Source organism: Aegilops tauschii, chromosome 2, assembly GCF_002575655.3.
Source record: "Aegilops tauschii subsp. strangulata cultivar AL8/78 chromosome 2, Aet v6.0, whole genome shotgun sequence".
NCBI classification, from domain to species: Eukaryota; Viridiplantae; Streptophyta; class Magnoliopsida; order Poales; family Poaceae; genus Aegilops; species Aegilops tauschii.
In genome coordinates this window covers 200,360,944-200,388,886 of record NC_053036.3, presented here as the reverse complement: position 1 = coordinate 200,388,886, position 27,943 = coordinate 200,360,944, and positions in this window count along the sequence as shown.

The following is a 27,943-nucleotide window of genomic DNA, read 5'->3' as shown; positions in this document are numbered from 1 at the left end:
GGGGAAAATGCTCGGATGCATGAGAGAACACGTATGCAAATGAGATGCGCATGATGACATGATATGAGATGCATGACATGAACAAAATGCAAAACGAAAAACAAAACCCGACCACGAAGGGAATATCATAACACATAGCCGAAAATGGCAAGAGTTGATGTTAAAACTATGGAAAGTTACATCCGGGGTATTACAACACTCCACTGCTACGAGAGGATCTCGTCCCGAGATCTAGGACTGAAAGAACTCCGGATATTCGGAACGGAGGTGGTCCTCGCGCTCCCAAGTGGCTTCTCTGTCGGAATGGTGCGACCACTTCTCTTTCAGGAATTTGATTGACTTGTTGCGAGTCTTGCGCTCAGTTTCTTCAAGAATAGCAACGGGGTGCTCATGATAAGACAGATCTTCTTGGAGGTCAATCTCTTCGAAGTTGATGGTGCGCTCAGGAGTCTTGAAGCACTTGCGAAGCTGTGACACGTGGAACACATCGTGCACGTTCGCGAAGTTGGAGGGAAACTCAAGTTGATAGGCGAGGTCGCCTCTTTTGCCAATGATCTTGAAAGGACCCACGTATCTAGGGGCAAGCTTCCCTTTGATACTGAAGCGACGAGTGCCTTTCATTGGAGAGACGCGGAGGTAGACATGGTCTCCGATCTCGAAAGCCACATCACGGTGCTTACTATCATAGTAACTCTTCTGGCGCGATTGCGCGGCTTTGAGATTTTCACGGATGACTTTACACATCTCTTCAGCCTCTGTGATTAAGTCATTGCCAAAAAGTTGGCGTTCACCAGTCTCTGACCAATTGAGAGGAGTACGGCACTTTCTGCCATATAGAATCTCGAATGGGGCCTTGCCCGAACTCGCTTGGAAGCTGTTGTTGTAGGAGAATTCGGCATATGGAAGACAATCTTCCCACTTCATGCCAAAGGAAATGACACAAGCCCTGAGCATATCTTCAAGGATTTGATTGACTCGCTCGACTTGGCCACTAGTTTGAGGATGGAAAACTGTGCTGAAACGAATGTTGGTGCCCATGGCCTTCTGGAAGGAGTCCCAGAACTTAGAAGTGAAGATGCTTCCACGATCTGAAGAAATCAATTGTGGAATGCCGTGCAAGGAGACAATCCTGGAGGTGTATAGCTCTGCCAACTGAGCTGCTGTGATAGATTCTTTGATTGGAAGGAAATGAGCCACTTTTGTAAGCTTGTCGATGACAACGAAGATAGCATCATTTCCACGCTTGGACTTAGGAAATCCAGTCACGAAGTCCATTTCGATATGATCAAACTTCCATTCTGGAATAGTAAGAGGTTGGAGGAGACCAGCTGGTCGTTGGTGTTCTGCTTTCACCCTACGACAGACATCACATTCGTTCACGAATTGAGCGATTTCTCGCTTCATTCGAGTCCACCAATACGACTGCTTGAGGTCATGGTACATCTTCGTACTTCTAGGATGAATGGAAAGAAGAGAATTGTGTGCCTCGTTCATAATGACTTTCCTTAGATCACCTTTAGGAACCACAATCCGGTCCTCGAAGAATAAAGTGTCTCTGTCATCAATGCGATAGCACTTGTATTTGGAAAGAACCTTGTCAATACCACGTTTCACCTTCTTCACCATGGTATCCAGGAGTTGTGCCTCACGAATTTGATCTTCGAAAGTAGGAGAGGCTAGGAGGTTGGCAAGAAAGCCTTGAGGAACAACTTGGAGATTGAGTTTGCGGAAAGCTTCACAAAGATCCGGTTGAAATGGCTTGAGAATTAAGCTGTTGCAATAAGCCTTCCTGCTCAAAGCATCTGCAATGACGTTGGCCTTGCCTGGAGTATATTCAATACTCGGATTGTACTCTTGAATCATCTTGACCCATCGAGTTTGTCTGGGGTTGAGGTTGGGCTGAGTGAAGATGTACTTGAGACTCTTGTGATCGGTGAATATGTCCACTTTTCTTCCCAACAAGAGATGTCTCCATGTTATTAATGCATGGACAACTGCCGCCAACTCAAGATCGTGAGTGGGGTAGTTCTTTTCGTTGGGCTTCAACTGACGCGAGGTATAGGCCACAACTTTCTTCTCTTGCATTAACACAGCACCGAGACCTTGAAGAGAAGCATCACAGAAAACTTCAAATGGCTTGGATTCGTCAGGAGGAGTCAAGACAGGAGCTGTGACGAGTTTCTCTTTGAGAGTGTTGAAAGCAACGTCACACTCAGGAGTCCATACATACTTCACATGCTTCTGGAGGAGGTTGGAAAGAGGCTTTGCAATCTTAGAGAAATCCTCAATGAATCTTCGGCAATAGCTTGCAAGACCAAGAAAACTGCGAAGCTGCTTGACATTCTGAGGAGGTTCCCAATTCACAATTGCAAACACCTTCTCGGGATTAACAGTGATGCCCTTGGCAGAGATGATATGACCAAGGTAAAGAACTTCATCGAGCCAAAACTCACATTTGGAAAACTTCGCATAGAATTGATACTCCCTGAGCTTGTCGAGCACCAATCGCAAATGTTTGGCATGATCCTTTTTATTCTTGGAGAAGACCAAGATATCATTGAGATACACCAGGACGAATTCATTGGTATAGGGGTTGAAGATGAAATTCATCATTCAAGAGAATGTTGGAGGAGCATTGACAAGGCCGAAAGACATGACAGTATATTCATAAGAACCAAAGCTTGTTCTGAATGCTGTCTTGGGAATATCTTCTTCACGAATGCGAATCTGATGATAACCCATCCGGAGGTCAAGCTTGGAGAAGACTTTAGCACCTTTAAGTTGCTCGAATAGCTCATTGATGTTGGGAAGTGGATACTTGTTCTTGTTCAATGGACGGTAGTCGACACAAAGTCGGTTCGTGCCATCCTTCTTCTGGACAAAAAGAACACCACAACCCCATGGAGATGAACTCGGTCTGATCAAACCCAGACGCTCTTGTTCATCGAGCTGTTTCTTCAATTCTTTCAGCTCCTTGGGTCCAAGCTTGTAAGGACGCTTGCAAACGGGTTCAGTGCCAGGCTCAAGATCGATAATGAACTCAACTGGCCGGTGAGGAGGCATACCCGGAAGCTCTTCTGGAAAGACATCTTGGTACTCAATAACGACTGGAATTTGAGAAATAGCGTCCAACTCGCCCTTCTCATTGAGAGAAAATAACCGAATGGTTTCATCACGAGCGGCATAGATGATAACATCCTCAGAAGAGTGTGTCAATTGAATTTCCCTGGCAGCACAATCAAGTTGAGCCTTGTGCTTAGAAAGCCAGTCCATCCCGAGAATTAGATCAATATCCGAGTCACCAAGAACAATTGGAGAAGAAAGAAATTTATAGTCGCCCATCTTGATAGAGACATCAAGAACTATCGAGTTGGCTCTCGTTGACTTCCCCGGAGAAACAACACCCAATGGTTTATCCAGGTAAGACCAAGTAAAATCATTCTTTGCAAAGAACGATCTTGACATGAAACAAAGCGATGCACCAGTATCAAATAAAACTTTTGCAAGAATATCATTAACTGAGAGATTACCCAGTATCACATCAGTAGATTCCTCCGCTTGAGCTGCATTCATCATGTTCACCTTTGCAGACTTGGGATTATGCTTGACCACTGCATTGCTGGAAGATCTCACAGGAGGAGGAGGCGGAAGACGCCTTTGGTTGAAGCACTTGTTAGCATAGTGACCTTTCTGCTGACACTTGTTGCAAGTCACCTCTGAGAGTGGACGATGATAAGGAGCATTCGACTTTGGAGCTTGATTCTGAGACTTGTTCTGATAGCCAGGGTTGGGTGGGTGGGAAGATCCATGGCCACCTTTGTTCTTCTGCTGGAAAGGCTGACGAAACGGAGGAGGAGGAGGCAACCAGAACTTCTGTTGCTTAGCAGCCACTAGTGAGGAAGAAGACTGAACTGCGTCCCTGACTCTCTTCTTAGAAGCCTCACACTTGAGCTGAGCAGCCTCTTGCTTCAGTGCCATATTGTAGAAATCATCATACTTGCTCGGCTCAAAAAGCACGAGAGGTAATTGCAGATCTTCTCTAAGGCCACCTCTAAATTGATAGATCATACTCTTTTCATCAGGAACGTCTTGCTTAGCGAAGCGAGCGAGTTTCTGAAACTGGGTATTGTATTGATACACGGACATGCTGCCTTGCTTGAGATTGCGGAACTCCTCACGCTTGATCTCAACAACACTTTGTGGAATGTGGTGCGCTTTGAAGTCTCGGCGGAAATCATCCCAGGTAATCACACGACCTCCTCTGGAATCTTTGTATTGTTGATACCACTCGGCAACTTGATCCTTGAGTTGAAAAGAAGCGAACTTGACAAAGTCCTCAGGCCTGACATTGCTACATTCAAAATGCTTGTTGATGTCCACGAGCCAATCATCGGCGTCTGTGGCCTTGGCACAGTAGCTGAAAGACTTCGGCTGATTTGCGAGGAACTGGTTGAGGGTAGCGAAGTGAGGCTGATTGTTGCCTTGGCCTTGATTTCCTTGACTGCCTTGCCCTTGGGTGCACTCTTGCAAGAGTTGCAAAATCATCTGAGCATTGGCGTTGGTGGCTGCCATGATAGCTTGCCATGCCTTCGGAGGCGGAGGTGGTGGCGGAGGGTTCGCCTGACTCCCCTCATTGCGTTCCGGATTCTGACGCGTTGGCGAAGCCATCCTGAAGAGGGTGACATCCGTTAGCATCTTGATAGACAAATAGACAAGTTGAATCAATGGATAGAAATTGCAACATATAGTCTTCACAATAAACATTCGAGCGAGGACGAACGAATGAATTCCATAGTAAATCATCACACTTCCATAAGTTGAGAAGCCACTAAGAGAAAGGTATGGAATCAACATTTGACTTCGAAGCAACTCGAATACCACAACTCAAAACAAAACAAAGGATTGGCTTGCAGAATAAGCCGGAACAAACATATGATAGAGATTTCATCCGAAGTTTTCGTGGTGGGACCCACACGGGCTCAATCGTACAGTACCATCATGTACAAGGCAGTGCACATGACATACGAAGCGTCCCCGAGTCGGCATAACCAAGGACTCTTTAAGACACTACGAGACCACTGTAAAACCAACTGTGGAAAGGCGGACCACTAGACGTCGAACCCCGATCTCATATCATGCATCTGTCGGAAAGATATCCTAGGAGCTACTTGAATTCCCACTTATAAACTCCCGAAACTTTCTAGTTATGCAATCAGGTGTTGGGGATACAGGGGAGACAATATATCTCACCCAAACTAACAATACCTAGATCCAGCTGTATCCATCCTTCAACACATAACCAAGAAACCTTCGGAAATCGTGTACCTCAACCTTCGAAAAGCATCCATTATACGAGTTATGGCAATACTCCCTAACTCCCGCCCCAGTACTGGGTGGCGTCGAGGTGATCTCACCAACAACTGCATAAAAGAGATTTTCGATGTCGGCGAAACTCAGGTATTCCAGAACTGCAACGATAAAATTGTGACGACAACACCTCGGAGCTCAACTCCCCGGGACACTGCCACAACCCCTAAATGTCAGGAGGCACCAAGAACAATGTTCTCGTCACAAAACCATCGGAACGATTCCAAGATACCCGTGTGATCCTAAAAAAAATATTAGTGAAATTTGAGGAGAGAAGAGTCAAAACTTCTACGTCAGGAGGCCTCACCAGAGCGACGCAGGGACTGAGGAGTAAAAAGAATCCTACTCTCTGATATATATAATCCTAAGACTCAAAACATTTTTGTTCTAGACTCAACAATGCCAGCGATTCGATCAAGCAGGGGGCTCCTAAGTCGGGGATGGCTCTGATTACCAACTTGTAACGCCCACGATGCGGCTATATCACCCATGTGTCGTGGCACGACTTAGAGGCATAACCGCATTGTAGGTATTGTCGCAAGAAGGGTCATCTTCACATAATCCCATGTAATGAACAAGAATGGGATAACGAGAGTTGGCTTACAATCGCCACTTCACACAATACATAAATTAATTCATACATCATCCAAAATCCACACATAGACCGACTACGGTCAAATCCAAATGAAAATAAGATAACCCCAAATGCTAGATCCCCGATCGTCCCAACCGGGCTCCACTACTGATCATCAGGAAACGAAACATAGAAACGACCCCGTTCCTCGTCGAACTCCCACTTGAGCTCGGTTGCGTCACCTGCACTGGTATCATCGGCACCTGCAACTATTTTGGTAGAATCTGTGAGTCACGAGGACTCAGCAATCTCACACCCACGAGATCAAGACTATTTAAGCTTATAGGAAAGGATGGTGTAATGAGGTGGAGCTGCAGCAAGCACTAAGCATATATGGTGGCTAACATACGCAAAAGAGAGCGAGAAGAGAAGCAACGCAACGGTCGCGAAGCTAATGATCAAGAAGTGATCCTGAATCTACTTACGCTCATTCATAACCCGAACCGTGTTCACTTCCCGGACTCCGCCGAAAAGAGACCATCACGGCTACACACACGGTTGATGTGTTTTAATTAAATCAAGTGTCAAGTTCTCTACAACCGGACATTAACAAATTCCCATCTGCCTCATAACCGTGGGCACGGCTTTCGAAAGATAATACCCTGCAGGGGTGTCCCAACTTAGCCCATTATAAGCTCTCACGGTCAACGAAGGATAAACCTTCTCCCGGGAAGACCCGATCAGTCTCGGAATCCCGGTTTACAAGACATTTCGACAATGGTAAAAGAAGACTAGCAAGACCACCCGACTATGCCGACAAATCCCGATAGGAGTTGCACATATCTCGTTCTCAGGGCACACCGGATAAGCGAAGCGTACAGGTACCAACGTAACCCAAGTTGCCAAGGGACGGTCTCGCACGGTGCTCTAGTTTGGACCAACACTCAGAGGAGCACTGTCCCGGGGGTTAAAATAAAGATGACCATCGGGCTCGCGAAAACCCAAGGGAAAAAGGCTTAGGTGGCAAATGGTAAAACCAAGGTTGGGCCTTGCTGGAGGAGTTTTATTCAAGGCGAACTGTCAAGGGGGTCCCATAAATCACCCAACCGCGTAAGGAACGCAAACTCAAGGAACATAATCCCGGTATGACAGAAACTAGGGCGGCAAGAGTGGAACAAAACACCAGGCATAAGGCCGAGCCTTCCACCCTTTACCAAATATATAGATGCATTAATTAAATAAGAGATATTGTGATATGCCAAAATATCCATGTTCCAACATGGAACCCACTTCAACTTCACCTGCAACTAGCAACGCTATAAGAAGGGCTGAGCAAAAGCGGTAACTTAGCCAAACAACGGTTTTCCAGGAAAGGATGGTTAGAGGCTTGACATGGCAATATGGGAGGCATGATATAGCAAGTGGTAGGTAGCACGGCATAGCAATAGAACAAACAACTAGCAAAGCAAAGATAGAAGTGATTTCGAGGGTATGGTCATCTTGCCTGCAAGGTTCTCAGAGTTGTCGAAAGCTTGATCCTCGTAAGCGTACTCATCAGGTTCCTCATTCACGAACTCGTCTCCCGGCTCTACCCACAGCAAGAACACAAGCAATGGAACCACAATCAATCACGGGAAATGCACAAGCAACATGATGCAATACATGCATGATATGCGAGAAATGATATGCGATGGGTATGCGTGCTCCGGAAGAAAAAGGACGAACAAGGCAGCAACTTGGCAAACCAAGTATGCCACTGGTAATATGAGATGATTTCAGTCGAAATCGATATAAAGATCACCGGAAACGGATGCACGGTTTGCAAATGGCAAGCAAAACAAGAATGACACGAATCTGCGATTAACAACATGATAGCACTTAGAATACAACAAGTAACTATGCTACAGCACCCCAACATAGCAACAAGGCATATTACAGTGATCTACAGAAGATGCTTGACAAAAGATGAACACTGAGATATGGCTAGATCACACAATAACAGGTTCAAACAAGCATGGCAAGAGTGCAAAAGATATCAGGTTCACAGACTTGATGAAAATACTTAACATGGCTGAAACAGCATCAGGTAGCAATGTTCAGAGCAAGCAAAACGCATTCTACAGGAAGTTAACATAGCAAAACAAGGCATATCATGAATCTACTAAATGCATAGAACAAAAGTCCCTTACTGATCACGAGCCAAAAAGGATCAGAAGATATGATGGCACCCATGTAAACATAGCAAGTTTCATTAACAGGTTCCAGACTTGGCAGAAAACAGAGCATGGCATTGACAGAAATATGAAGGCATCTTTGTGAGCTCGATTCACTCATCACAAAGCAATGCATGACAAAACAATCATACCTACAGCAATATGGCATGTCTATGAAGCTATCCATGGCAAGAGCAAGTTCATAGCATGTATGGATGAACTACAACAACCTTGGAAATATTGAATATCATGTTAACATTCTTCCAGAAATATTTTATAGCAAAAGTAGAGCAAGATTGAGACATGGTAGGCCCCTCCATAATTTCAAAGAGGGGCATGGATGGATAGAGCACAACAATATCTACAAAACATCCTTACTGAACATACTCAAAATAAGTATGGATCTCACTGTAGCCACATGGATACATGGCAACAAAATAACAGCAGGTAAAAGACGGCAAAAACAAGTCTCTGAAAACAGAAACATCACGAAGACTAGTTTGCATGCTTGTGCTAGTCACCACATAGATCACAAAAATACATGGCATACACCTCTGTAAAGATGGCATGGCATAGATCAAAACACCTGTAGAGCTCATGCCCATAAGATGCACACATAAAATGCAACAAAAATAACAAAACATGAAGTTCTGATAAGTCACAGCAGTAAACATCATATAGCACTGTTGCACCAGATATTTGGGCATCAAGATGAACTCAAACGAGCATGACACAATGGAACAAAATGAAGAGCATCTCGTGATGAACATTTCGATATATCATGCACGCAAAACGGAGCAGTATGCAAAGAGATATGATGTGATGAACATAGCAACATAACGGGATATCTCATGACTTGGCGGAAATTTCGGGGTCAACCTCTCCGATCCAGATCAGGCGCGGGAATCGAGGATCGCCGGAGTTGGAGCGCTCGGCGGCCGGAGAGGTACTCGGGGAGGTCGGGGGAGGCGGCACCGGCGGCGAGGTCGGCGGGGACGGGCGAGGACGGCGGGGTCGGGCGAGGACGGCGGGGTCGGCGACGATGCGGGCGGCGGCAGCCACGCGCGCGGCCGGCGGCTGCGGCGGCGGCCGGGGACGGGCGAGGACGGCGGCGACCACGCGCGGAGGGACGCGGGCGGTGCGCGGGAGGCGGGTACGCTGGCGCGGGCGGCGGGCGGCGGGAGGCGTACGGGCCCGCGGGCCGGCGGCGGTGGAGCGGCGGCGGTGACAGGTGGCACGGTGGGATTGGCTCGGGGCGGCGGCGGCGTTTCGTCCGACCGGACCGGACACGTCCGGCTGCGGAGAGGGGAAGGGGTTAGGGTTTTGATCTGCGCGAAAATTCCGGGGGATCACTCATTTATAGCTAGAGGGAGCTAGGAGACTCCAAATGGAGTGCGGTTTTCGCCCACACGATCATGATCGAACGACCGAGAGCATGGAGGGGACCTAGATGGGTTATTGGGCTGTTTGGAGGGGTGTTTTGCTGCAACACACAAAAGGCCTTTGCGGTTACCCGGTTAACCGTTGGAGCATCAAACGACCTCCAAATGGAACGAAACTTGACAGGTGGTCTACCGGTGGTATAACAAGGCCACTTGGCAAACCTCGGTCCATTCCGAGAACGTTTAACACCCGCTCACGAAAAGAAACAAGAGGGGTGCGCCGGTGCGTGTGGGAGTGCCGGATTGCAAAACGGACAACGGGGAAAATGCTCGGATGCATGAGACGAACACGTATGCAAATGAGATGCGCATGATGACATGATATGAGATGCATGACATGAACAAAATGCAAAACGAAAAACCAAAACCCGACCATGAAGGGAATATCATAACACATAGCCGAAAATGGCAAGAGTTGGAGTTACAAATATGGAAAGTTACATCCGGGGTATTACAGTAATCCTCTGAGGGGCTTGTTCGGGGTATCTTCACCCCGACTAGTAGAGCAAAGAGTTGCTCCTCAACCTACTGAACCTACTGAAAATGAAAATGTCTACTTTGAAATTCCTTCGGGTATGGTAGAAAAACTACTAGCTAATCCTTTTGAAGGATATGGAACATTACATCCTGATGAGCACCTAATATATGTGGATGAAGTTTGTGGATTATTTAAGCTTGCAGGTATGCCCGATGATGTTATCAAGAAGAAGGTCTTCCCTTTATCTTTGAAGGGAGATGCATTGACATGGTATAGGCTATGTGATGATATGGGGTCATGGAACTACAAACGATTGAAATTGGAATTTCATCAGAAGTTTTATCCTATGCATCTTGTTCATCGTGATCGCAATTATATATATAACTTTTGGCCTCACGAAGGAGAAAGCATCGCTCAAGCTTGGGGGAGGCTTAAATCAATGTTATATTCATGCCCCAATCATGAGCTCTCAAGAGAAATGATTATTCAAAACTTTTATGCTCGGCTTTTTGATAATAATCGCACCATGCTCGATACTTCTTGTGCTGGCTCTTTTATGATGAAGACTATTGAATTCAAATGGGATTTATTGGAAAGAATTAAATGCAACTCTGAATATTGGGACCTCGATGAAGGTAAGGAGTCAAGTATGAAACCTAAGTTTGATTGTGTTAAATCTTTTATGGATACCGATGTTTTCCGTAAATTTAGCACTAAATATGGACTTGACTCTGAGATAGTAGCTTCTTTCTGTGAATTTTTTGCTACTCATGTTGATCTCCCTAAGGAGAAGTGGTTTAAATATCATCCTCCCATAGAAGTAAAAGTAGCTGCACCTATTAAAGTTGAAGAAAATACTATCACTTATAATGATCCTATTGTTCCTACTACTTATGTTGAGAAACAACCTTTTCCTGTTAGGATAAAAGATCATGCTAAAGCTTCAACTGTGGTTCGTAAAACCAATATTAGAACTTATACACCTCCTGAGCAAGTTAAAGTTGAACCTAATATTGCTATGGTTAAAGATCTCTTGGCTGATAATATTGATGGGCATGTTATTTATTTCTGTAATGAGACTGCTAGAATTGCTAAACCTTGTGCTAAAGATAAACATAGACCTGTGGTAGGCATGCCTGTTATTTCTGTTAAAATAGGAGATCATTGTTATCATGCCTTATGTGATATGGGTGCTAGTGCTAGTGCAATACCTATTGACTTAAAAAAAGAAATTATGCATGATATTGCACCTGCTGAGTTAGAAGATATTGATGTCACTATTAAGATTGCCAATAGAGATACTATATCACCAATTGGAATTGTTAGAGATGTTGAAGTCTTGTGTGGGAAAACTAAATATCCTGCTGATTTTCTTGTTCTTGGTTCCCCACAAGATAGCTTTTGTCCCATTATATTTGGTAGACCCTTCTTGAACATTGTTAATGCTAGGATAGACTGCGAAAAGGATGTTGTTACTATCGGTTTGGGTGATATGTATCATGAGTTTAATTTCTCTAAATTTCGTAGACAACACCGTGAAGAGGAATTGCCTAGTAAAGATGAAATTATTGGTCTTGCTTCTATTGTCGTACCTCCTAGTGATCCGTTAGAACAATATTTGCTAGACCATGAAAATGATATGTTTATGAATGAAAGAAGGGAAATAGATGAAGTGTTCTTTAAACAGGGACCTATTCTGAAACACAATTTGCCTGTTGAAATTCTAGGGGATCCTCCTCCACCCAAGGGTGATCCCGTGTTTGAGCTTAAACCATTGCCTGATACTCTTAAATATGCTTACCTTGATGAAAAGAAGATATATCCTATTATTATTAGTGCTGACCTTTCAGAGAAGGAGGAAGAGAAATTATTGAAAACTCTGAAGAAGCACCGTGCTGCTATTGGATATACTCTTGATGATCTTAAGGGCATTAGTCCCACTCTATGTCAACATAAAATAAATTTGGAGAAAGATGCCAAACCAGTTATTGATCACCAACGACGGCTGAATCCTAAGATGAAAGAAGTGGTAAGAAAGGAAATACTAAAGCTCCTTGAGGCAGGTATAATCTATCCCGTTGCTGATAGTCAATGGGTAAGTCCTGTCCATTGTGTCCCTAAGAAGGGAGGTATTACTATCGTTCCTAATGACAAAGATGAATTGATTCCGCAAAGAATTATTACAGGTTATAGGATGGTAATTGATTTCCGCAAATTAAATAAAGCTACTAAAAAAGATCATTACCCTTTACCTTTTATTGATCAAATGCTACAAAGATTATCCAAACATACACATTTTTGTTTTCTAGATGGTTATTTTGGTTTCTCTCAAATACCTGTGTCAGCTGATGATCAAGCAAAGACCACATTTACTTGCCCTTTCGGTACGTTTGCTTATAGACGTATGCCTTTTGGTTTATGTAATGCACCTACTACCTTTCAAAGATGCATGATGGCTATATTCTCTGACTTTTGTGAAAAGATTTGTGAGGTTTTCATGGACGATTTCTCCTTTTATGGATCCTCTTTTGATGATTGCTTGAGCAACCTTGATCGAGTTTTGCAGAGATGTGAAGAAACTAATCTTGTCTTGAACTGGAAAAAGTGCCACTGTATGGTTAATGAAGGCATTGTCTTGGGGCATAAAATTTCTGAAAGAGGTATTGAAGTTAATAAAGCTAAAGTTGATGCTATTGAAAAGATGCCATGTCCCAAGGACATCAAAGGTATAAGAAGTTTCCTTGGTCATGCCGGCTTCTATAGGAGGTTCATTAAGGACTTCTCAAAAATTTCTCGGCCTCTGACTAATTTATTGCAAAAAGATATATCATTTGTCTTTGATGATGATTGTGTAGAAGCATTTGAAATACTTAAGAAAGCATTGATCTCTGCACCTATTGTTCAGCCACCTGATTGGAATTTACCCTTTGAAATTATGTGTGATGCTAGTGATTATGCCGTAGGTGCTGTTCTAGGGCAAAGAGTTGATAAGAAATTAAATGTTATTCAATATGCCAGTAAAACTCTAAACAATGCTCAGAGAAATTATGCTACTACTGAAAAAGAATTTTTAGCAGTTGTATTTGCTTGTGATAAGTTCAGACCTTATATTGTTGATTCTAAAGTAACTATTCACACTGATCATGCTGCTATTAAATACCTTATGGAAAATAAAGATGCTAAACCTAGACTTATTAGATGGGCTCTCTTGCTACAAGAATTTGATTTGCATATCATTGATATAAAGGGAGCTGAGAACCCCGTTGCAGACAACTTGTCTAGGTTAGAAAATGTGCTTGATGACCCACTACCTATTGATGATAGCTTTCCTGATGAACAATTAAATGTCATAAATGCTGCTCATACTGCTCCATGGTATGCTGATTATGCTAATTACATTGTTGCTAAATTTATACCACCTAGTTTCACATACCGGCAAAAGAAAAAGTTTTTCTATGATTTGAGACATTACTTTTGGGATGACCCACATCTTTATAAAGCAGGAGTAGATGGTGTTATTAGACGTTGTGTACCTGAGCATGAACAGGAACAGATCCTACACAAGTGTCACTCCGAAGCTTATGGAGGACACCACGCTGGAGACAGAACTGCACATAAGGTATTGCAATCCGGTTTTTATTGGCCTACTCTCTTCAAGGATGCCCGTAAGTTTGTCCTATCTTGTGATGAATGTCAAAGAATTGGTAATATTAGTAGACGTCAAGAAATGCCTATGAATTATTCACTTGTTATTGAACCCTTTGATGTTTGGGGCTTTGATTATATGGGACCGTTTCCTGCCTCTAATGGATATACACATATTTTAGTTGCTGTTGATTACGTTACTAAGTGGGTAGAAGCTATTCCAACTAGTAGTGCTGATCATAACACCTCTATTAAGATGCTTAAAGAAGTTATTTTTTCGAGGTTTGGAGTCCCTAGATATTTAATGACTGATGGTGGTTCACATTTTATTCATGGTGCTTTCCGTAAAATGCTTGCTAAGTATGATGTTAATCATAGAATTGCATCTCCTTATCACCCACAGTCTAGTGGTCAGGTAGAATTGAGTAATAGAGAACTCAAATTAATTTTACAAAAGACTGTTAATAGATCTAGAAAGAATTGGTCCAAGAAACTTGATGATGCATTATGGGCCTATAGAACTGCATATAAAAATCCTATGGGTATGTCTCCGTATAAAATGGTTTATGGAAAAGCATGTCACTTACCTCTCGAACTAGAACATAAGGCATATTGGGCCATTAAAGAGCTCAACTATGATTTCAAACTTCCCGGTGAAAAGAGGTTATTTGACATTAGTTCACTTGATGAATGGAGAACCCAAGCCTATGAGAATGCCAAATTGTTTAAAGAAAAAGTTAAAAGATGGCATGACAAAAGGATACAAAAGCGTGAGTTTAATGTAGGTGATTATGTATTGCTATACAACTCTCGTTTAAGATTTTTTGCAGGGAAACTTCTCTCTAAATGGGAAGGTCCTTACGTTATCGAGGAGGTCTATTGTTCCGGTGCCATAAAAATCAACAACTTCGAAGGCACAAATCCGAAGGTGGTGAACGGTCAAAGAATTAAACATTATATCTCAGGTAATCCTATAAATGTTGAAACCAATGTTATTGAAACCGTAACCCCGGAGGAATGCATAAGGGACACTTTCCAGAACGTTTCAGACTCTGAAAAGGAATAGGTATGTGGTACGGTAAGTAAACCGACCCCAAAACAGTTCTAATGGCAATTTTTCTCCGTTTTGGAATATTTAGAAAAATAAGAAGCAGTCCAGGAAGGACACGAGGGCACCACGAGGGTGGAGGGCGCGCCCTACCCCCCTGGGCGCGCCCCCCTGCCTTGTGGGCACCTCGTGTGCTCTCCAGACTCCGTTTTCTTGCACGTTACATATTTTGGTCGGTAAAAATTCATTATATAATCTCCCGAAGGTTTTGACTCCTGTACCACGCAAATATCCTCTATTTTTGTTTCGAGCTGTTTCTGTGGCAGATTTGGAGCAAGATGTCATCTCAGGATTCCGACGGAGAGAGCTATGTCTCACACCTCATTGCTGACCCAAAGACCTATGGGGATCTATCTCCTTGTGGTCAAACTACGGATGAGGAGGAGGATGCTCATTTGATGAGGATCAATGATTCAAGTTCGGAGGAGGAGGATGTCCCTCTACCTCAACCTGGGGATATGCACGTGAAGTTCAAGAAATCTAGTCTCCCTAAGAGGGCTAAACTATCTAACAACCGATCTATTCCTTCTCGTTTTCGGCAGCAAAGCAAAGGAGACTTATGTGACAAGATCTTGAAGCTGGAATCGGAGGTTGATGATTTAAAGGAGGAAATTGCCCTTGTCAATTACAATATGAAGAAGCTAAAGGCACAACTGTCATCATCAACAACTCCATCATCACCACCTCCGGAAAAGGAGACATAATCACATGGGTATGGGCACTCCCCTTGGCAACTGCCAAGCTTGGGGGAGGTGCCCCGGTATCGTATCACCATCACACTCCTATCTTTACCGTTTTCTTAGTTCGATCCTTTTAGTAATATCTTGATCTAGTACAATAAAGTTTTTAGTATGATCTAGTTTTGAGTTTTGCTTTATGATCCCTTTATGTAATCGAGTCCGTGAGCTATATAATAAAGATTAGTGTTGAGTCAAGGGCTTGATTATCTTGCTATGATCTTGAGTGAATAAAAGAAAAGAGAAAAGAATAAAAAGAAACAAAGAGATCATATTGATCTTATGGAGAGTAATGACTTCACATAGAAAGAGTATGATGATTAAAAGTTGTTGAGAGTTGACAAACATAGTTTTGGTCATCGTTGCAATTAATAGGAAGTAATAAAGAAAGAGATGTTTCACATATAGATATACTATCTTGGACATCTTTTATGATTGGGAGCACTCATTAAAATATGACATGCTAAAGAGTTGATGTTGGACAAGGAAGACAATGTAATGGGTTATGTTTTCTTATATCTGAGATAAAGTACATTTTCATGGATCATCCAACATGTTGAGCTTGCCTTTCTCCCTCATGCTAGCCAAATTCTTTGCACCAAGTAGAGATACTACTTGTGCTTCCAAATACCCTTAAAACCAGTTTTGCCATGAGAGTCCACCATATCTACCTATGGATTGAGTACGATCCTTCAAGTAAGTTGTCATCGGTGCAAGCAATAAAAATTGCTCTCTAAATATGTATGATTGATTGGTGTGGAGGAAATAATCTTTATACGATCTTGTGATGTGGAAGAAATAAAAGCGACAGATTGCATAATAAAGGTCTATATCACAAGTGGCAATATAAAGTGACGTTCTTTTGCATTAAGATTTTGTGCATCCAACCCTGAAAGCGCATGGCAACCTCTGCTTCCCTCTGCGAAGGGCCTATCTTTTATTATTATCTTCTACCTTATGCAAGAGTCATGGTGATCTTCACCTTTCCTTTTTACATTTTATCCTTTGGCAAGCACACTGTGTTGAAAAGATTCTGATATATATATATCTAATTGGATGTAAGTGAGCATGAGTTATTATTGTTGACATTACCCTTGAGGTAAAAGGTTGGGAGGCGAAACTATAAGCCCCTATCTTTCTCTGTGTCTGATTAAAACTCCGTAACCACAAGTATTGCATGAGTGTTAGCAATTGTTTAAGACTAAATGATAGTTGAGTATGTGGACTTGCTGAAAAGCTCTGACATAGACTCTTTCTGATGTTATGATAAATTGCAATTGCTTCAATGACTAAGATTATAGTTTGTTACTTCTCAATAATGTTTCTGATTCACACTTTGCATTGTGAATAGATTATTACTTGAGCATAAGAAATCATATGACATTATCCATTTATGTTGCTGTTATGAGAAATCATATGACATTATCCCTCTAAACATGTGGACATATTTATCGTTATCGGCTTCCGCTTGAGGACAAGCGAGGTCTAAGCTTGGGGGAGTTGATACGTCCATTTTGCATTAGGCATTTATATCGATATTTATTGCATTATGGGCTGTTATTACACATTATGTCACAATACTTATGCCTATTCTCTCTTATTTTACAAGGTTTACATAAGGAGGGAGAATGCCAGCAGCTGGAATTCTGGGCTGGAAAAGGAGCAAATATTAGAGACCTATTCTGCACAACTCAAAAAGTCCTGAAACTCCACGAAAGTTATTTTTGGAAATAATAAAAAATACTGAGCGGAAGAAATACCAGAGGGGGCCCACACCCTGGCCACGAGGGTGGGGGGCGCGCCCTACCACCCTGGGCGCGCCCCCTGCCTCGTGGGCCCCCTGTTGGCCATCTTCTGCTATATGAAGTCTTTCGTCCGAAGAAAAATGAGAAGCAAGCTTTCTGGACGAGACTCCGCCGCCACGAGGTGGAACCTTGGCGGAACCAATCTAGGGCTCTGGCGGAGCTGTTCTGTCGGGGACACTTCCCTCCGGGAGGGGGAAATCATCGCCATCGTCATCACCAACGCTCCTCTCGTCGGGAGGGGGCCAATCTCCATCAACATCTTCACCAGCACCATCACCTCTCAAACCCTAGTTCATCTCTTATATCCAATTCTTGTCTCATAGTCTAGGATTGGTACTTGTAGGTTGCTAGTAGTGTTGATTACTCCTTGTAGTTGATGCTAGTTGGTTTATTTGGTGGAAGATCATATGTTCAGATCCTTTATGCATATTAATACTCCTCTGATTATGAACATGAATATGCTTTGTGAGTAGTTACGTTTGTTCCTGAGGACATGGGAGAAGTCTTGCTATTAGTAGTCATGTGAATTTGGTATTCGTTCGATATTTTGATGAGATGTATGTTGTCTCTCCTCTAATGGTGTTATGTGAACGTCGACTACATGAAACTTCACCATTGTTTGGGCCTAGAGGAAGGCATTGGGAAGTAATAAGTAGATGATGGGTTGCTAGGGACAGAAGCTTAAACCCTAGTTTATGCGTTGCTTCGTAAGGGGCTGATTTGGATCCACATGTTTCATGCTATGGTTAGGTTTACCTTAATACTTCTTTTGTAGTTGCGGATGCTTGCAATAAGGGTTAATCATAAGTGGGATGCTTGTCCAAGTAAGGACAGCACCCAAGCACCGGTCCACCCACATATCAAATTATCAAAGTACCGAACGCGAATCATATGAACGTGATGAAAACTAGCTTGACGATAATTCCCATGTGTCCTCGGGAGCGCTTTTCTCTATATAAGAGTTTGTCCAGGCTTGTCCTTTGCTACAAAAAGGATTGGGCCACCTTGATGCACTTTATTTACTTTTGTTACTTGTTGCTCGTTACAAATTATCTTATCACAAAACTATCTGTTACCTATAATTTCAGTGCTTGCAGAGAATACCTTGCTGAAAACCGCTTATCATTTCCTTCAGCTCCTCGTTGGGTTCGACACTCTTACTTATCGAAAGGACTACGATAGATCCCCTATACTTGTGGGTCATCACTATCAAACGTCACAACGTAACTGGGTGATTATAAAGATGCTCTACAGGTGTCTCTGATGGTGTTTGTTGAGTTGGCATAGATCGAGATTAGGATTTGTCACTCCGATTATCGGAGAGGTGTCTCTGGGCCCTCTCGGTAATGCACATCACTATAAGCCTTGCAAGCAATGTGACTAATGAGTTAGTTACGGGATGATGCATTACAGAACGAGTAAAGAGACTTGCCGGTAACGAGATTGAACTAGGTATTATGATACCGACGATCGAATCTCGGGCAAGTAACATACCGATGACAAAGGGAACAATGTATGTTGTTATGCGGTTTGACCGATAAAGATCTTCATAGAATATGTAGGAACCAATATGAGCATCTAGGTTCCGCTATTGGTTATTGACTGGATATGAGTCTCGGTCATGTCTACATAGTTCTCGAACCCATAGGGTCCACACGCTTAATGTTCGATGACGATCGGTATTATGAGTTTATGTGTTTTGATGTACCGAAGGTAGTTCGGAGTCCCGGATGTGATCACGGACATGACGAGGAGTCTCGAAATGGTTGAGACATGAAGATTGATATACTGGAAGGTTATGTTTGGACACCGGAATGGTTTCCGATGAGTTCGGGCATTTAACGGAGTATCGAGGGGTTACCGGAACCCCCCGGGGGCTTAATGGGCCTACATGGGCTTTAGTGGAAGAGAGAGGAGGCGGCCAAGAGGTGGGGCGCCCCCCAAGCCCAATCCGAATTGGGAGGGGTGTCGGCTCCCCTTTCCTTCTTCTCCTCTTCCCCTTCCTTCCCCCTCCTAGTTGGACTAGGAAAGGGGGGAAACCTACTCCTAGTAGGAGTAGGAATCCCCCCTTGGGGCGTGCCATAGGAGGCTGGCCGGCCCCCTCCTCCACTCCTTTATATACGGGGGGGGGGCACCACGTAGACACACAAGTTGATTCTTAGCCATGTGTGGTGCCCCCCTCCACATATTTCCACCTCGGTCATATTGTCGTAGTGCTTAGGCGAAGCCCTGCGTCAGTAACTTCATCATCACTGTCAACACGTCGTCGTGATGACGAAACTCTCCCTCCACCTCAGCTGGATCTAGAAGTTTGAGGGACATCACCAAGCTGAACGTGTGCAGATCGCGGAGGTGTCGTGCGTTCGGTACTTGATCAGTTGGATCGCGAAGACGTTCGACTACATCAACCGCGTTACTAAACGCTTCCGCTTTCGGTCTACGAGGGTACGTCGACACACTCTCCCCGCTCGTTGATATGCTTCTCCTAGATAGATCTTGCGTGATCGTAGGATTTTTTTTGAAATACTACGTTCCCCAACAGTGGCAACCGAGCCAGGTCTATGCGTAGATGTTATATGCACGAGTAGAACACAATGAGTTTTGGGCGATAATAGTCATACTGCTTACCAGCATGTGATACTTTGATTTGGCGGTATTGCTGGATGAAGCGGCCCAGACCGACATTACATGACCGCGTTCATGAGACTGGTTCTACCGCCGTGCTTCGCACACAGGTGGCTAGTGGGTGTCTGTTTCTCCAACTTTAGTTGAATCGAGTGTGACTACGCCCGGTCCTTGTTGATGGTTAAAACAACAAACTTGACGAACGGTTCTTGCTAAAGCCCGTAGCAGCCACGTAAAACTTGCAACAACAAAGTAGAGGACGTCTAACTTGTTTTTGCAGGGCATGTTGTGATGTGATATGGTCAAGACGTGATTATATAAATTTTTGTATGAGATGATCATGTTTTGTAACACAGTTATCGGCAACTGGCAGGAGCCATATGGTTGTCGCTTTATTGTATGAAATGCAATCGCCATGTAATTGCTTTACTTTAAAACTAAGCAGTAGCAATAGTCGTAGAAGCAATAGTTGGCGAGACGACAATGATGCTTCGATGGAGATCAAGGTGTCAAGCCGGTGACGATGGTGATCATGACGGTGCTTTGGAGATGGAGATCAAAGGCACAAGATGATGATGGCCATATCATATCACTTATATTGATTGCATGTGATTCTTATCCTTTATGCATCTTATTTTGCTTAGTACGACGGTAGCATTATAAGATGGCCTCTCACTAAATTTCAAGGTATAAGTGTTCTCCCTGAGTATGCACCATTGCTACAGTTCGTCGTGCCGAGACACCACGTGATGATCGGGTGTGATAAGCTCTACGTTCACATACAACAGGTGCAAGCCAGTTTTCCACACGCAGAATACTCGGGTTAAACTTGACGAGCCTAGCATATGCAGATATGGCCTCGGAACACTGAGACCGAAAGGTCGAGCGTGAATCATATAGTAGATATGATCAACATAGTGATGTTCACCATTGAAAACAACTCCATCTCACGTGATGATCAGACATGGTTTATGTAACATCCCAAATTTTCAATTTGGAATGTATACATTTGATCATCATTGCATAGCATATTTTATTGCATTTTGGCAAATCCTCGAAATCCTAAGCAGCTCAAGGACCCTCGGAGAGAGAGTTGGGGATTTCGTTATTTTCATATTTGGGTTTTCTCAAATTTTGAAAATAGGATCATTGATTTTAATTATTTTTCTCTCCGAAAATATTTCATATTGAAATATATGAGAGGAGAAAATATGACTTCTCCAAAATAATTGAAATATTGGAGGAAAAATATCAAAATCAAATATTCGATTTTATTTGGATTTTATCGCAATTTTATTTGCATTAGAAAAATTGCACGTTTTCAAAATTGCATTTTTGGGCCAAGAAAATGTTCATCTCGTTCTAATTATTTTAATTAGACGGTGAAAAATTGTTTCCGTATTTTTAGATTTTTATTTATTTTTCTAGAATTTTTTTTAGTTCGGCGAAATTTATTAAAAAGGAATCCCGCGCCGCCCGACTGGGCCGAACCCAGCCGAGCCAGGCCGCCCCGCGAGCGCCACCGCCTCCCGTCGTCGTCTCCGCGACGGAGTCCGCCGCCGCCGACGAATCCGGGAGGAGCACCCCTCCCGGGGTTGCCCCCTCCCCAAGCCGGAGTCGCCCCCCCCCCCCCTCCTATAAGTACCCCGCCCCCACCGCCACCTCTCCCCTCACCCCCAAGCCCGCCGCCCGCCACCGAAACCGCCGACGCCGGAGCCGCCCGACGCCGACGCCCCCAAGCCGCCGGGGCCGCCCGAAGCCGCCGCCCATCGACCCCGCCGCCCTACGCCGCCACCCCGCAGCCCTGACGCCCTGCCGGAGCCGTCCCGCCCCGCCGGAGAGCCTCCCCGGAGGTATACCGAGCCGCCGCCGCCGTGTCCGGATTTAAAAAAACAATTCGGTTTTTTTTAAACCCTAGGTTTTTTTATTTTTCTCGGTTTAGTTAATTTGCAATGTTCGCTCATTTGTTCGTTTTAACGAACGTGTTCATCGTTTAGTTACAGTTAATGAACGTTCGTTCGATAAACTGTTCGTCAGTTTTTCTTTTTCTCGGATTTTCCGCGATTATTCCAGATCGCGATTTCTGATCCGATTTTCGTTCTAGTATATCTTTTCGCTCGTTTATCGGAATCAGGCGATTCTAGCGCCTAGAGTTTCGTCTCGAAATTCTCTTTCCGTTTAACCAACTCAAACAAGTTTTGCTACTATAAAATTTGACTTAGATCCAGATTAGTAAACGAAGCTTGTTTCTTTCGCCATTTGACTTTCGTTGCTTCGCTTGATTTGATTCTTTTTGCAAACCGGAGTTCTTAAGTTGAACTTTCTGGTTAGATATTTTATTTGAGTTTTACCTGTGCATTAGTTGAGTGCTTACTGTATGCTTGTTTGTTTGCGATAGAGTACCCGGAGTGCGCCGCTTGCTACTTCGAATCTCTAGGTTTCACGGATCATCAGCAAGGCAAGTAACACTTTGATCATACCTCTTTACTACCCAGTTTTATTGCATTAGACCAATCCTCAAACATTGCATGATTAGGATCTAATTAAATTGTGGGTATTGGGAAGTAGATGAGGTAGTACCTATTACCTGTTTTGTTATCAAACCTTTGGGAGTTACTTCTACGTTTGCTCATATTGCTATGATATGCTAGTAGACGTGGATTGGGTGAGTGTATCCATGACAGATGTGAGATTGTTAATTTAATGGTTTACTTAAGGTGGCAACTTAAACACACATCTGGGTGGATTGAGGCACCTGGGTATCCCAGTGATTGCTTGTTTTCTTTTGGACCGCCACCCAAGCTCAAAGGGATCATGAGATTATTCATGCTAGAAACTTCCGTGTGCAGCCGCAAGCTATTATGGGCTCTAGCATAGTTGAGTAAGTTGTGTGAACTCTTACAGTGGTATACTAGCAGATGTAGGGGAAAGTAGGTGTAACGGTCTACCCGATCGTAAGGTGCAAACACTTCTGAAAGACTATGTCTCGGTCATCCGTCACTCAAACACCATGTAGTGCGAGTAATCCAACGGAGGAGATCGAGTCTTGTGGGGAAAAGTGCACAAACCTCTGCAGAGTGTATAAACTAATCATGATTAGCCGTGTCCCCGATTATGGACATCTTGAGTATCTAGTACTTGGATTATCATGTGAATCTCATCATGTTACCCAAATTAATTTTGTTGGGTTAAGGATGATACTTAATTGGGATTGAGATGCTGTCAACCATTCTCAATGTTTAACAACCACCATGATAGTTAAATAAAATTTATTCCTTTGCAGTAGGGAAAAATTGGCTTTTCGCAAAACTGTAACCATAGAGCTTAACACCAGCCAAATATGCATGTAGTATAGCTTTATTCGGTTCATTACTCTCTATGTGTTATTTTGCCAGCATATTCCATGTGCTAGCCCGTTTTTGGGCTGCAACGTTTCATGTTGCAGACTTTTCAGACGACGAGTAAGGTGCCTTAGGTCGTGGTCTTATACTCAATGATGCCTTTGGAGTTGATGGACTCACTTATCTTCCAAGTCTTCCGCTGTTATCGTTTTAGTTGGCCTTAAGCCATATTTGTCATATTTATTTCTCTTTTGAGATACTCGATGTAATAAGTGTGTGATTGCTACTCTGTTATAAATCGTCCAAGTACTGTGCGTGTCAGCATTACTGATCCAGGGATGACACTGGTGCACGGTAGATCAGACTGTTTGAGGTCTGGTCGCTACAATTTAGTTGATATGGATCACGTGATCAGTTAGATGATTAGAGGGATGTCTATCTAAGTGGGAGTTCTTAAGTAATATGATTAATTGAACTTTAATTTATCATGAACTTAGTACCTGATAGTATTTTGCATGTCTATGTTGTTGTAGATAAATGGCCCGTGCTGTTGTTTTGTTGAATTTTAATGCGGTCCTAGAGAAAGCTAAGTTGAAAGATGACGGTAACAATTACACAGACTAGGTCCGTAACTTGAGGATTATCCTCATTGCTGCACAGAAGAATTACGTCCTGGAAGCACCACTAGGTACCAAACCCGCTGCAGGAGCAACGCCAGATGTTATGAACGTCTGGCAGAGCAAAGCTGATGACTACTCGATAGTTCAGTGTGCCATGCTTTACGGCTTAGAACTGGGACTTCAACAACGTTTTAAACGTCATGGAGCATATGAGATGTTCCGGGAGTTGAAGTTAATATTTCAAGCAAATACCCAGATTGAGAGATATGAAGTCTCCAATAAGTTCTATAGCTACAAAATGGAGGAGAATAGTTCTGTCAGTGAGCATATACTTAGAATGTCTGGGTACCACAATCACTTGACTCAACTGGGAGTTAATCTTCCGGTTGATAGTGTCATTGACAGAGTTCTTCAATCACTGCCACCAAGCTACAAGAGCTTCGTGATGAACTATAATATGCAAGGGACGGATAAGACAATTCCCGAGCTCTTCGCAATGCTAAAGGCTGCGGAGGTAGAAATCAAGAAGGAGCATCAAGTGTTGATGGTCAACAAGACCACTAGTTTCCAGAAAAAGGGTAAAGGGAAGAAGAGGAACTTCAAGAAGAACGGCAAGAAAGTTGCTGCTCAAGTGAAGAAGCCCAAGTCTGGACCTAAGCCTGAAACTGAGTGCTTCTACTACAAAGGGACTGGTCACTGGAAGCGAAACCACCCCAAGTATTTGGCGGAAAAGAAGGATGGCAAAGTGAAAGGTATATTTGATATACATGTTATTGATGTGTACCTTACTAATGCTCACAGTAGCGCCTGGGTATTTGATATTGGTTTTGTTGCTAATATTTGCAACTTGAAACAGGGGCTACGGATTAAGCGAAGATTGGCTAAGGACGAGGTGACGATGTGCGTGGGAAATGGTTCCAAAGTCGATGTGATCGCCGTCGGCACGCTACCTCTACATCTACCTTCGAGATTAGTTTTAGAACTGAATAATTGTTATTTGGTGCCATCGTTAGGCATGAAAATTATATTTGGATCTTGTTTGATGCAAGACGGTTATTCATTTAAATCAGAGAATAATGGTTGTTTGATAGTAGTGATACACATGTTCATAGTATTGAAGCCAAAAGATATAAGTTTAATAATGATAGTGCAACTTATTTGTGGCACTGCCGTTTAGGTCATATTGGTGCTTGAAGAAACTCCATGCTGTTGGGCTTTTGGAATCACTTGATGCTTGCGAACCATGCCTCAAGATGACTAAGACTCTGTTCTCCGGAACAATGGAGCGAGAAACAGACTTGTTGGAAATAATACATACTGATGTATGCGGTCCGATGAGTGTTGATGCTCGCGGCGGGTATCGTTATTTTCTGACCTTCACAGATGATTTAAGCAGATATGGGTATATCTACTTGATGAAACATAAGTCTGAATCATTTGAAAAGTTCAAAGAATTTCAGAGTGAAGTGGAAAATCATCGTAAAGAAAAATAAAGTTTCTACGATCTGATCGTGGAGGAGAATATTTGAGTTACGAGATTGGTCTTCATTTGAAACAATGCAGAATAGTTTTGCAACTCACGCCACCCGGAACACCACGGTGTAATGGTGTGTCCGAACTTCGTAATCGTACTTTATTAGATATGGTGCGATCTATGATGTCTCTTACTGATTTACCACTATCATTTGTGGGTTATGCTTTAGAGACGGCTGCATTCACGTTAAATAGGGCACCATCTAAATCCATTGAGACGACACCATATGAACTGTGGTTTTGCAAGAAACCCAAGTTGTCGTTTCTTAAAGGTTGGGGTTGCGATGCTTATGTGAAAAAGCTTCAACCTGATAAGCTCGAACCCAAATCGGAGAAATGTGTCTTCATAGGATACCCAAAGGAGACTGTTGGGTACACCTTATATCACAGATCCGAAGGCAAGATATTCATTGCTAAGAATGGATCCTTTCTAGAGAAGGAGTTTCTCTCGAAAGAAGTGAGTGGGAGGAAAGTAGAACTTGACGAGGTAACTGTACCTGCTTCCTTATTGGAAAGTAGTTCATCACAGAAATCAGTTCCAGTGATTCCTACACCAATTAGTGAGGAAGCTAATGATGATGATCATGAAACTTCTGATCAAGTTACTACCGAACCTCGTAGGTCAACCAGAGTAAGATCCGCACTAGAGAGGTACGGTAATCCTGTTCTGGAAGTCATGTTACTTGACCATGACGAACCTACGAACTATGAGGAAGCGATGATGAGCCCAGATTCCACAAAATGGCTTGAGTCCATGAAATCTGAGATGGGATCCATGTATGAGAACAAAGTGTGGACTTTGGTTGACTTGCCCGATGATCGGCAAGCCATAGAGAATAAATGGATCTTCAAGAAGAAGACTGACGCTGACGGTAATATTACTGTCTACAAAGCTCGACTTGTTGCGAAAGGTTTTCGACAAGTTCAAGGAGTTGACTACGATGAGACCTTCTCACCCGTAGCGATGCTTAAGTCCGTCCGAATCATGTTAGCAATTGCCACATTTTATGATTATGAAATTTGGCAAATGGATGTCAAAACTGCATTCCTTAATGGATATCTTAAAGAAGAGTTGTATATGATGCAACCATAAGGTTTTGTCGATCCAAAAGGTGCTAACAAAGTGTGCAAGCTCCATCAATCCATTTATGTACTGGTGCAAGCCTCTCGGAGTTGGAATAGACGCTTTGATAGTGTGATCAAAGCATATGGTTTTATACAGACTTTTGGAGAAGCCTGTATTTACAAGAAAGTGGGTGGGAGCTCTGTAGCATTTGTGATATTATATGTGGATGACATATTGTTGATTGGAAATGATGCTGAATTTCTGAATAGCATAAAAGGATACTTGAATAAGAATTTTTCAATGAAAGACCTCGGTGAAGCTGCTTATATATTGGGCATCAAGATCTATAGAGATAGATCAAGACGCTTAACTGGACTTTCACAAAGCACATACCTTGTTAAAGTTTTGAAGAAGTTCAAAATGGATCAAGCAAAGAAAGGGTTCTTGCCTGTGTTACAAGGTGTGAAGTTGAGTCAGACTCAATGCCCGACCACTGCAGAAGATAGAGAGAAAATGAAAGTCATTCCCTATGCTTCAGCCATAGGTTCTATCATGTATCCAATGTTGTGTACCAGACATGATGTGTGCCTTGCTATTAGTTTAATAGGGAGGTACCAAAGTAATCTAGGAGTGGATCACTGGACAGCGGTCAAGAACATCCTAAAATACCTGAAAAGGACTAAGGATATGTTTCTCGTTTATGGAGGTGACAAAGAGCTCGTCGTAAATGGTTACATCGATGCAAGCTTTGACACTGATCTGGATGACTCTAAGTCACAAACCGGATACGTGTTTATATTGAATGGTCGAGCTGTCAGTTGGTGCAGTTCCAAGCAGAGCGTCGTGGCGGGATCTACGTGTGAAGCGGAGTACATAGCTGCTTCGGAAGCAGCAAATGAAGGAGTCTGGATGAAGGAGTTCATATCCGATCTAGGTGTCATACCTAGTGCATCGGGTCCAATGAAAATCTTTTGTGACAATACCGGTGCAATTGCCTTGGCAAAGGAATCCAGATTTCACAAGGGAACTGATACGTCTCCAACGTATCTATAACTTTTGATTGTTCCATGCTATAATATATTCTGTTTTGGATGTTTAATGGGCTTATTTATACACTTATATTATTTTGGGGACTAACCTATTAACCGGAGGCCCAGCCCAAATTGCTGTTTTTTGCCTATTTCAGTGTTTCGTAGAAAAAGAATATCAAACGGAGTCCAAACGGAATGAAACCTTCGGGAGCGTGATTTTTGGAACAAACGTGATCCAGAGGACTTGGAGTGGACATCAAGCAACCAACAAGGAGGCCACGAGGCAGGGGGCGCGCCTAACCCCCTGGGTGCACCCTCCACCCTCGTGGGCCCCTCGTGGCTCCACCGACCTACTTCC